The 12,083-nt window shown below is 35.8% G+C and overlaps 1 protein-coding gene and 1 long non-coding RNA gene across 2 annotated transcripts in view; both read right to left on the bottom strand.

The window, feature by feature from the left end:
* LOC311430322 overlaps positions 1–3,372 on the bottom strand; it is a 28,038-nt gene extending 24,666 nt beyond the window's left edge. Inside the window, exon 1 of the long non-coding RNA XR_014688695.1 lies at positions 3,231–3,372. This is a non-coding gene — a long non-coding RNA (uncharacterized lncRNA). The remainder of the gene's footprint in view (positions 1–3,230) is intronic.
* GPC6 (glypican 6) overlaps positions 1–12,083 on the bottom strand; it is a gene marked incomplete at its 5' end in the record, with an annotated part of 825,666 nt that overhangs the window by 809,206 nt on the left and 4,377 nt on the right. The window lies entirely within an intron of this gene.

The raw sequence follows: 12,083 nt of genomic DNA, 5'->3' as shown, positions 1-12,083 counted from the left end.
AGGATAAAAAGTTTCTTACATGTTGGTTTAACCATTGAGCAAATAATTAAAAATTTCCAGAACAAATAGTCCAGGAAAAACTCAGTACAGAAACAAGTCCTGGCCCTTCTAAAATCCAAAAGTTTTGCCATATACTTTGGCAAAACCGGTAGCTGGGAAAAATTTCAATGATAGATCATGAAGAGATGATTTCTGAAACATAGATAAAGCCAAACTCGTGTCTCACAAGCTAAAACTGTAATTCTAAGACAGGTTGACAGAAAATGCACTGGAAGGAGACTAAATCATGAATGTAAGAAGACCACACTCAGTAACACTTTTGGTGTAACTGGCAGATAAAGCTGCTGTTTGGAGTGTCAGAAGCAGAATATTAAGATAATTTGAAAATAATAATAATAAAGCATTAGTAAAAGACTGAGTAATAAGAAAAGCAGCATGGAGTGAAGCTACTGAATATTTATGATCAGTTTATATTTATAATAAAAGCAATACAAATTAAATACAAAGACCTGGCAATGATCAGAGGACAATGAATGAACTCTAGTAACCTAGACAGATAGAGGACATTGAATTGGCAACTCTTCTGACAACTCAAGGAGAATGACTGGTTGTTAAGACTTTTGTATCTATTATGAAACAAGCAAACAAACAAAAAAAGGAAAACCTTTTCTTGAATGCTCTGTGTACAAAACAGGTTTATTGTCCACAGAGGTAAAGGACTCATCAAAGGATGGGTACAGAAAGAAGAGCATTCTGAGACCATGTCAAAGCTTTGAGGTGTACTGTGGGGGCTGTAGAGATGTTGAAAATGCACAGCATATTTCAGGAAGGACCACAGAGAGGAAATCAGAAGGGACTAAGTGGAGGGACTTTCAAAAAGGCATCACACAGGACTGATGAAATCCTTAGTCACTCAGGAAAACATAGTCAAAGATATGTGATAAATGCATCATGTTAATTTCCAAGTTAGCATTAACCAAGTTTCTATAAAATGACTATAAAATTCTTAATAAGAGAGGCATGATTCCAGTTTTATTTTTGGATGAATAGCAGTAAGGAAGGAATTCCGTCAAATAATCTCAGCCTTTTATGTTCACCCATCATCATTCCACCATATATACACATCCTTAGTCATGGTTATATCTATGTAACTGCATGAGAAATGCTTCTTCAGTTCCTACATCTTCCTGTGTTACAATTCAGTAGCAAAATGAACATAAAACTACCTCAGTCCTCCCTGCCCACTCTGCATCCTACTTTCTCTAAAAATAAAATATATTATTAGTTGTATGTATTCTACTATTTTTCTCATTTTCTCATTACAAAGCTCCTCTGAAATTTTCTGCATAAGTCCTGAATGAATATAATGTCCTGAATGAATGAGAATATAATGATGTTAATCACAAAGGAAAGCTGTTCTCATTTATTTTACTATTGCCTGAAATAACCTTGCCAAAATGTTTTCCATCCTGTTAATTTCATTTTAAGTATTTACCTTCAGTTCACATTTATATACTGTTTAAATTGATGTTTGTGCTGTTTTCCACATGAGAAGATTATTAGAAGGAGTAGGAAAGATCATTAGTGAAGGTCAGCAAACTACAATCAATAGATTCATCACATCAGGTATATCGATTCATCAGAACTTAATTTCCTTAAACTTTGTGATATTTGGAACATCTCTTGCATTTAGATGAACAGCCTCTGGATTTTTTGAAAAGTGGTCCAATTAAAAAATAATGAAGCTATTCTTTCTTAAACTGACTCATTATCCTGGTGGTTTCAAACAGCATCTTAGAGCTCAATTTTACATCAAATTATCTTGTGCCTTTTGGCCAGTGGTACCTTTGTAACCTTCTAAGGTGCTTCTGAAGTCAAGTGATTTCCCCAGGAGAAAATATTAAAGCTGCTGTTATTCCCACTGTCGAGATTGTATTTAGGCTCAGAAAGCAAATAAAACTTATAGTGAAAACAGGCAGAACCCATGGGACGTTCAAGGCCTCTCTTCTACCTTAACCTTAATGGAACACCTGAATAGTTTCATCTCAAGCAAAGAACACTAAGATTTCTGCTGCTAAATCTCCATGGAATACTTTCTTTACAGTGTTATTAATAATAATTAAAAAAAAAAAGTAAATAAATAAATAATTTAGAATGAAAAACATTCTTTTGGCAGGGGTCTATGAACTAGGAACTCCTCTACCCACCTCCCACTCCCACTAACAGGAACAAAAACACCTTCCAAGTAACGCCTTCTCTCTTTCATATACAAATTTGAGGAAGAATTAACCCATTCTTGGAGATACTAACTACTGAAATCTCACATTTAATGTTATTCTTTATATATTTCCACTATTTATTTCTGTGCATTTCCAATAGTTACACCCACTGCTTTTTCACAAAGACTCACTCCAGCGGAGAATAGAAAATATTTCCTTGTAGGCTCCTACACCCACAATTATTGAGGATTCTGCTCAGTGGGAGTAGGCAAGACTTAACCCTCTCAAGCTGTGTGATTCCTTGGAACAAAACTGATATATCAGAAGGGATTAAGTCATCTGAGAATCTAAAAGTTGAAGGGTGACTTACACCAGAAGTTGTGTTAAACCAAAGTGGGCCCTAAAGAACCTCACTTGTCAACATACAGATGCTTCTTTTTAATGCAGTTTGTTCGTTTAGAGTACTTGAAGAAACAAGGCCTGTTATCACTACTGACAAATCCTAACAAGGTAATAGTAACATCTAATTCACTCTGTTTTGTCCAATTTAGGATATGCAATGCAATGAATTTCCCATAAAAACCCTTGGAAGATTATTCCATAAACCAAAGCATTTCTCAAACTGCTTTAACATTATTGGTGACTGATTGCAATCTAGCATTTGATTACTAATAATTTAAATAACATTACCAGCACAGAAAGAAAATAGGAATTGTTAAAATATTACACAAGGAGAAAATAAAGGAAACAAACCTTCTATCCTCAGCTATTTTCAAGTTGTTTGAGATTCTTTATCAAGAAATTTTCTAGATATGCAATGTTTTCAAGATAATAGCAGTGTTAGCCTACTTTAAATCTACCTCATGTTTAAATAGATTTACTATAGACAGATTTCTCCTTGTCAAGAAAAAATAATTTTTACATCCTGATCTCAATCACTTTATTGAAATTCTTTTGCTTTGCATGCAGTAACAATTTATTAGGCAGAAACAGAATGAAGAGTGCCCTCACCTCAAAAAAGGGTTCCAGATCCACCCCAGTTGTTTCAGTCAGCTTTACACCTAAACACTTTATACCCAAAAGAATTATACATTTATTGGGCTAGAGCCTAAAAGACTGTTTCAACTCTTCCAAAACTGTGTCCTGCTATGTGCATACAAACATGTACAGAAACAAACATTGCCTCTGGCTTAGCGAATATGCAATTATTCATGCACTATGGAATTGCTTCAAAAGAAAATATCACATGCATACCTCCAGAACAACGAAGATATTTTCTCAAAAGTTGAGAAGTGACAATTCAAATCTCCTACTCATCACCCTCATTCTCAGGAGTGTAGTCTTAGGTTAGATTCACTGCCTGATTACTCACCACAATTGTTGTTATGCGTTATATCTCTTTATGCACTATATCATGTAGCCTTAGATACCTATATGAAAACTCCATCCTGCAAGGCAGGAATATACCTAAAAATAAGAGGTTTTCCATACACACAGAGTTGTCCTAACTCTTTTTAGGAGCATTAAATATTCCAGAAACACAAGAAATGGTAAAAAAAAAATATATGATAAAAATGATAAAAATGTAAAAATAGTGAAAATGGTTAAAATATAATAAATGGTAAACATTTTTTTCTTCTTTTGAAATATGGAGGTATGCATTTGTCTATGTAGAAAAAAACACAAAATATTCTGAGCAGAATAGAAAAGGAATGATTTAGAAAGGAGTCCTCCATAAGCAGTTGAAAAAGTAATCAGAATATATTCTTTAGATCGTCTTTGCAAATTAACTCCTCACTCTTGAAACACATGCATACAGCTCTCCTGTAGAATTAGATCAAGATTTTTTTTTTCTATAACTCTTTGTTTGAATATTAATTTGCTGCTACATGTAGAATAACTTGGTAAATATCTTTGCTCCAAAGAGCTCTAAATGATTAGCATTTGCAGATCTCAGAGGAAAAAAAAATAATAAAATTATAAATAAGAAAAATGTTTATGGAACAAATACTAGTAATATTTAAAAACATGTTTTTCATATTGATATAAGAGTATCAAGACCACAAATGTGTACTAATCATAAAATGTAACTGCTAACTTACTATCATCTTGAAAAATGCTTACCCTACCCATTTTAAACTGGCTCTTGAAAAACAAACAAACAAAAAGCTCATATTTGTGAATTGAAACTAATTAAGATTACATGCAAAGGTATAGAAACAGTACTGTCTTTGGTTTTATTCTATCAGTTATTTCAGCATGACTCATCTGAACAGTCATTGCATTCAACAGTTTGATCAGCTGCTAACATCACAGAATGGAACAAAAGATTAGCATTTATGTATCAGCCATTAAAATGATGAGCCTAATTTGCCAACTCCATTAGTCTTTCTAGAAAGGTTTATTGTTTGTGCTGTACAATAACTGTAATAATGATGTTGAAATGACTATAAAAACTAACCTAAAACTATATAAATCAATGGCAAAGTTACATGCAGGATTCTTTAGCCCAAGTGCAGTTTATGGACCTGTATCTCATTCATTCAGCAACACAGACTAAAAAACTGCATGAATCTGCTCTTTATAATTTTATTCATCTTTCATTTGATTTTGTTCATGTTTCAGAAAAAAAGAAAAAAAAAAAAAAAAGGTCCATTAAGCACGAGGGATGGCATTGACCATCCTACCACCAGAAGAATAAAAATTGTTCTAGAAGAAGCAAAACTAACAATTAAAACTATACAAATGTTAAAAAGAAAATTGGACCTCACTTATGATCCAAAATGTATCCACAGTGAAAAAAGCTGTCTTGTATATGACAGAATTTCAGCATAGTTTTTGAGTGATAGGGGCTGTTCAGGTGCATGAGTATATACAACTATCCATACACTGTGTTTACTCATAATGCACAGACTGTAATATTTCCAAGTGTTCTTCTCAGAAGAGAAAGCATTAATCTCTTGGGTAGCAATTGGGATAGATGAGCAATTTCAATCCATTCATCAGATATGCAAAAATTCCATTTGGTCAACAATCTGTATTTCTGTTTTTCCATCAGCAACTACATTTAGTACACAAGATGCAAGCAAGAGTATGTGGTTTGCCCAGTTTCTGTACTGATTCTGCTGTGAACAGTGATTTACAGTGTCCAGCTGGAGCTGTTTTAGTGAAAAAAACTTTTTTTAGAGGAAACTCAGACACTAAATTACTAATTAACAAGGTACAAAGATGCTTCCACAAAGGATCCATCAATTACTCCAGTAATCTGAATGGGATATGAAGCTGGTGCCCTTTAAAAGGACAACTGAAAAATTAAGCAGTATATTTACTTCCACTATATTTGTTATTTAAGTAATAGAAAAATATTGAAACAATATATACATTGCTATTTTATGATCAAGTGACATGTAAGTCTCATGAGTTAATGTCATAAATATAAAATGTATTTTTTTTTTGTAGAAAGGACTGCACACTGTATTTGCTCAGTGGTTCACACAATTAAATTATAATTTTGAATTCTGATAATCTATTGCTTTACTTAATTTTGCAAAATAATAATAATAATAGTAAAAAGGAAGTTAAATCTCAATTAAATTCTGCCACTCACTGCAATTAATGGAGATGGGCAAAAAACAGTTTTGGCAGAATTTGACTAAAAAAATCCTTGTAACAAGTGTGCATGTGTGGCACGACCAATCTGATTCTGGTCAATTTATACATGGCTTTCAGTACTATGTCTTAGTAATTAAAGAAAAAAGAGGCTTTGGAGTTCTCATTTGAAGAATGGTACAGGATTTCTGAAGATCAACTTTAAGAACAAACAAATTGCTTTTTCAGTGTTCAATTTCAGGTAGCTGTTCCTTCATCAGCCAGGCTACATTGCAAAGACAGGTGTTTGTATTTAATCAATGCATTTTAGTTATGTTCCAGGTATTCAATTAACAATGCTCATTGCTAGCCAATAGCAAGCATGATGGACCATCTTGGAACAGAAGCAGTCAAGGAATATTGCTCCTGGCTTTTCACCAGTTCAATAAATAAAGCTCCCCTGTGCTGTTCTTTTAAATACCTTCATTTTTAAATTAGATTTTGATTTTCTGCTCAGAAACAACTGTATCTCTGCTGAGCTATCACAACCTATTTTGCAACTTTGATTAGCATGATCTTTCCACCCACCCTGCTTTTTTACAACTGTACTGCTAGCAGAGTATAGACTGCTTCACAAAATAAACAGTAAAGATTTTATTAAGGTGGTTTCTTTTGCAGGCCAACTTTGCCAATTTCTTTTACAAACTGCATTAAATATGTACATGTTATGCAAAGTTTAGACTAGATAAGAATATTGTAAATTGCAAGGACTCTAATTGTTTAAAGAGAATATGGTCTGAGTCAGAAACTGTTCAAGAGGTATTTTCCATATCTCTCAAAAACACAGATACTGATGATGGACAAAATCCTATATTGCTAAAGTTTTAAAGCCAAAAGCTAATATAGGAGAAATAAATATTTATTTTCTGCTTATACTGTGAGTCAACTTTTTGAAACTAAATAAAATGTAGTCACTGTTTGAACTCTCAGCTTCTTTCTTTGTCAAACATTGTGTTAGTTTAATAGCTTTGGAAAATGCTTTGTTTGGCCACTGGACACTGGGTGATCATCATCCCTTTACTTTGACAGATCACTGCATTGTTTGAATTTCCTGGGAACTAGAACACATTTAAAAACAAGGGCATTGATAAATTAAAAAGCATTTAAACATTCTGCAACAGTTTCTGGAGTTGGCTGACTGATCACTTATTACATGCAAGGGTACTTATTACATGCAAATAACTGTTCTGCTTCTGTTTTAAACAATTTATATTTCAACAGTACCTCTACCATAAGCTCAATTTTATTTTACGTGTGGAAGCTGCATATAGTTGTGAATGGGTACCCTCAGGTGTAGAAAAGATTTAAAACATGAAAATAACAATAAATGGCAGTATATAAACCTGTGGACTAATAATCCAATCCATTTGCCTCATAAACCACAAATTTCAATATGCAATAAAATCAGCAGACACCTAGTAAACTGACCACATGAACATGATAAGAAGCAGGCAGTTCCCTAAGCATTCTTACTATGATCACTCAGACCAGGCAGATGTTCAGCTCATTCAGTTTTGGAGAACAGATGACTTTACTAGTACAGCTTGTCAATTTTGGTGATGCAGTAATAAAGTCAAGTGCAAAAGTGAGGATAAAATGCAGGAATGCTCAGCTGTTGGTAATTTCTCCTCAATTATACCATAAAAGTACTATACTACTGGCACATTGCATTGTGCTGCCATGTGAAAACAAACAAACAAACAAACAAATAAATAAATAAATAAATAAAATATTTCACTTTCAGTTTCATGATAATCTTAAGGTACCTACCAGAAAGCCACCATCAAAAGAACACATTTAACCTTTCTGACAGAAAACTCCCATCCAGAGGGTTAGGAGTAAATGAAAACATACTTTGACAGTCAGAATCCAAGTCTTTTGCAACTTTTTTTCTTTCTTCTTCTTCTGGTAGAAAGGAAGTATAACCTAGAAACTCAGAGCCTGCTCTCTGAGGTTATGGAGCACAGTTAAATAAAGTTATGACATACAGAACTGTGCAAAATCTGCATTGTTCTCTCTGAAACAAGGCAATTACATATCACACATTGAGCTTGATTTATCAATAGTTTTGCTTTCACAAAGTATACGAAGCAAAGAAAAAAGCTCTGAAGGAACCATTTAACATTGGAAATGCCAAAACATCTTGAATAGAACTTTTTCCATTTTAGAGATTTGGACTGATCAGGCCACCACAATCTGCTTTATACTGGATATTTAACCACCTAGATGATAACAAAAAGGAAAAATCTGACTATACAGACCAAGTAGGGCTCAAAAAAAAAAAAAAAAAAAAAAAAGGACCATCTCTGCTCCCTCCCTTCTTCTTTGTATCCTATTCATCCAAAACTTTGACTAGAATGAATGCACTTTTTTCAGCCTGGTTGCCTTCTCCTCCATAGGGTTTTAACTATGAGAAGGACCTTAATACCTAACCCAATGATTGCAAAGTGACTTGAGCAATGAGAGAAAGAAGTATCCCCATTCATGTTTCATTCATTTTCCAGAAACAGTCCGCTCTCCAACAGTTCATTCTACCTTATATTTTCTCCCCTGTTCTCTAAGTCAGCTTTTTACTAACCTCATTTCCTCTATCTAGAGCTGTATTTTAGGACTCCAAAGCCACAGATGGCAACACTCACAGAAATCCAAAACTATAACACAGATCAATGTGGCATTTAGAAGGCAAGAGAAAGGGTTGTTCTAGATTCAAATGCTGCAATCATAAATACCAACACTTTATCTAAAAAGTTACCCATTACATGATTGAAAATGCCAGAAAAATGAAACTTAGAAAAGAGCAATTGAAAGAGAAACATTTACAGAAGATAGGAAACTGTATCCTGGACTGATAAGAACCTACAGCAAACATACACAGGAGTCTGGTGGGAGCCTCCCTGGCTATAACCATCAATCAGCACAATCACACTTTGGATAGGATAACTGCACATAAAGATCCTTTCCCTAATATTATGCTTCACTTCTTAAAACATAATTCAGTTTAAGAAAGCCACTCTAGTTTCCTATATTAATTACTTTTTATGGGCTGTAAAAGGAAAAATCCAAGGTCAAAAGGGAGCCCAATAGCCCAAAAGCCAACTGCAAACATCATATGTGACAACTGCAGTGAGACACTCACAGACTACATTTTGCCAGATTCGGAGTACTTCTATATACAGTAACAGTTCTCACAACCATGGCAGAATCCATATACCTACTCACGCTATACCATATTGGTGTCTGATACCCAGCTGTGCAACAGCCTCACCCCACGCGTTGACTTCCCTCCAAGATAAATTCAGACGGGTGTCTCTGCAGTGTTTAGTATGTTAAGCACCCAACCCATAAGTCAGTTGGACATAGCCAAAAATACCAGAGGCTGCCACCACAGATGTGGCAAAAGCTAATGCTATGGAGGTTCAGGAAGAATCTGTTTCTGGCAACAGAAAGGATTTGTTTTTTCTTAGAAGACAGGTTGTATTGCTTACTTCTTAGTCAAGCATGAGCTTTGAACTAATTAGATTACCCAATCCACAGGATTGGCACAGGTGCCTTGGCCTTTGATCTTTCTGACATAAATGAACTGAACTCTGCGTAGTTTTTCATTTTGCTTATGTTTGTATTTGTGTGTGCTTGGGCATGTTTTTTCAGAGTGCTCCTGTAAAATAAAGTTTCAGCTGGATCACAAATACCTGTCCTGGTAAGTGTGTAGCTTGCCTGTTTTTTTCAGTGCCTAAATGTGGCTTTGAGGCCATTCCAGATAAAAGTCGTGCTTTCACCTCCATGTATGCATGCACAATACATTATTCTGTAAAGCATACTGAACTGAATAGCCCTTGTAAGGCACCTGTTAAAAATAGTTGAGACTTCCACTTATTCTGGGAAATTTTCTCTGCTATTTTAATCCCAACAGGTCACTGAGCAGGTCCGAGGCTCCATTGTTATCAGAGTGTCTGTAGAAATGTTCCTTTCAGGAGAGGAAAAAAAAAAATAGCTCTCAACGCTCCGTATCCTTTACATCTGCTACTCAGCTGGAAACGCTGTTAAAAGGCCATTAGAAGCTTAAGGTAACAGACCTCGCAGGCTGCGAGAGCCAGAGAGCAATTTGCTGTTTGCGTTAGGAGCACCGGCCCTCGCCGCTCCCTCTCCGTGGACCGAAAGCAGCTCCTGTCGGGAGAGGTGGAAATCAATCCCCAGCCGGGGGCCTCCCGGCTGGGCTGGCGAGGGACGGCAGAGCCGCCTCCTGGGCGCGTCCCGCCTGTGCAGCGCGGAGCGGCGGCTGCACGGGAAATGCGGAGAAAGCCCTCCCACCCCGCAGCCGGCCCTCACGCCTAGGGCGGGCCGGCTCGCCGGCGGGTAGCTCCCGCAGCCCGCGACACCGCTCACCCCTTTCGGGTTCGGAGCTCGAGAGGCTGCGTAGGAAGGTACCGACGCTGCGCTTAGCTCGAAGAAAGAGGTCGTGTTAAGTGAAGGAAGTTCATATGAGGGTGCTGGCGGTCTTTGTGGCAGCCTCCTAGGACACGGGCTGAAAAACGCTGTGAGGGAAAGGCTGGGTTTGGAGCGTGTGCAGCAGCTCTGTAGCAATAAACGGTGAAGAAAGCAAACCTTCTTTTCAGAATGCTTTAGGCTGTTTTTACATACAGAAGAATAAAGTGCTATGAATTAATAAAGTGCTATGGCAGGCACATGTTTTCCTGCCATCTGCAACACATTTTAAATTCCTTTTGCATCTTGTAATATATTCTCTCTGTTTAGCATAATAAGTACTCTGCTTTTAAACTCCAACCTTTAAATGCTGTTCCTAGGAATTTGTGGAGAAGTATTAATTCTTTTACACATATTTAAGCTGCTAAAAAAATTATGTCTGGCAGTATGAACAGTCAAAACCACAGAATGAAGGCTCCCATCCCGGGGAGATAGCACCCATTAACCAGGTATGAAGGGTAGCATAAAGTCATAGTTCATTGAAAATGTAATTTCATTTTGCTAGTAATGGGAGTGCTGATACTTTGATACTGTAATGGAGTTTTAAGCACCAAGCTTGTTATTTCAACTAGAAACTTTAATGTAATTATGCATTTTCACTTTGCTAAGCAGAAAGGAAGATTAGTATGCATAGTTTTCTTACACATATCGTGGGGAATAAGACAGAGATCTCTGAGTGATATTGCAAGATCCTCAAGTCATTCAAAGAAGTGGCAGGTGGTAATTTTAAAGACAGATTACCCAGGAAAGCTTTTATTGTTGATCACTTGTTATAAGATTTGCCATTTGCAAGTAATTGTACATTCAGCTGAAACTGACCTTTTATGAGAGCCAAGTGGTAATATAAATGAAATGAATATATTCTTTATTGCAGTAATATAAAAAGAATGGCCTGAGCTTTTAACATAGTGCTTGACCTCTCTGATGTCTGAACACCACCTAATCTCAGGAGTATTTCACAATAGCATATGATGAAACCAGTACTAATACAGCATTACAACAGTTTAACACAATAGCACTTAAAAGTGTGGAAAATATTATAGCTTTAGGTATGCTTTTGGATTATAAATCAAACAGTTTATAGAAAAAAAAAAAAGATAATTAGAGTACCATACACTGAAATCCATCATTACACTAATTATTAAAGCACTGCTACTTCTACTTTAAATCCTCTTTTCCAAAATACACTACCATAAAATCAGATCAGAAAACTCCAGATGCTAAAATTTATAATTCTCAGTCAAAATCAATTATTTATAAGCATTAAAAACATGCTATTTCTCCTCCAAGGCCCTGATCTTACAAAGAGTACTTTCAGGTTTAGATGTGCATACATAAGTTGTTTTCACTTTAATAGAACTGGTCACATACAAACCAATAAATATGCACAACAGTGATAGCAAAGCCAGGTCTTAGAAAAACTATACTCCCTCCTTGCTAAATGCACACATGCACTCACAATGGGAAAATAGGGCACGTCATAAGGGAGTGTGACCAGAGAGTCTCTTGCTGTTGTAGTTACTGAAATCACGGAGGTGAGAAGCAGTCATACACAAGGTAGAGGATACTTTTACAACAGGGTTAAAACAAGACAAGCACAGTAGATTACATCAAATTCCACATCCATCTTAATTTTCGCCACTAAATTCAGGAATGAATTAACCTCCAGTGGCCCAATTCAGATTTCACAAGTTTGCATTGATTATATTATTGATTTCAATAAGGCTATTCCTT

This window comes from Aythya ferina, assembly GCF_964211825.1.
Source record: "Aythya ferina genome assembly, chromosome: 1".
Taxonomy (NCBI): domain Eukaryota; kingdom Metazoa; phylum Chordata; class Aves; order Anseriformes; family Anatidae; genus Aythya; species Aythya ferina.
Note: the sequence above shows the minus strand (reverse complement) of the source record. Positions and strands in the feature narration are given on the sequence as shown.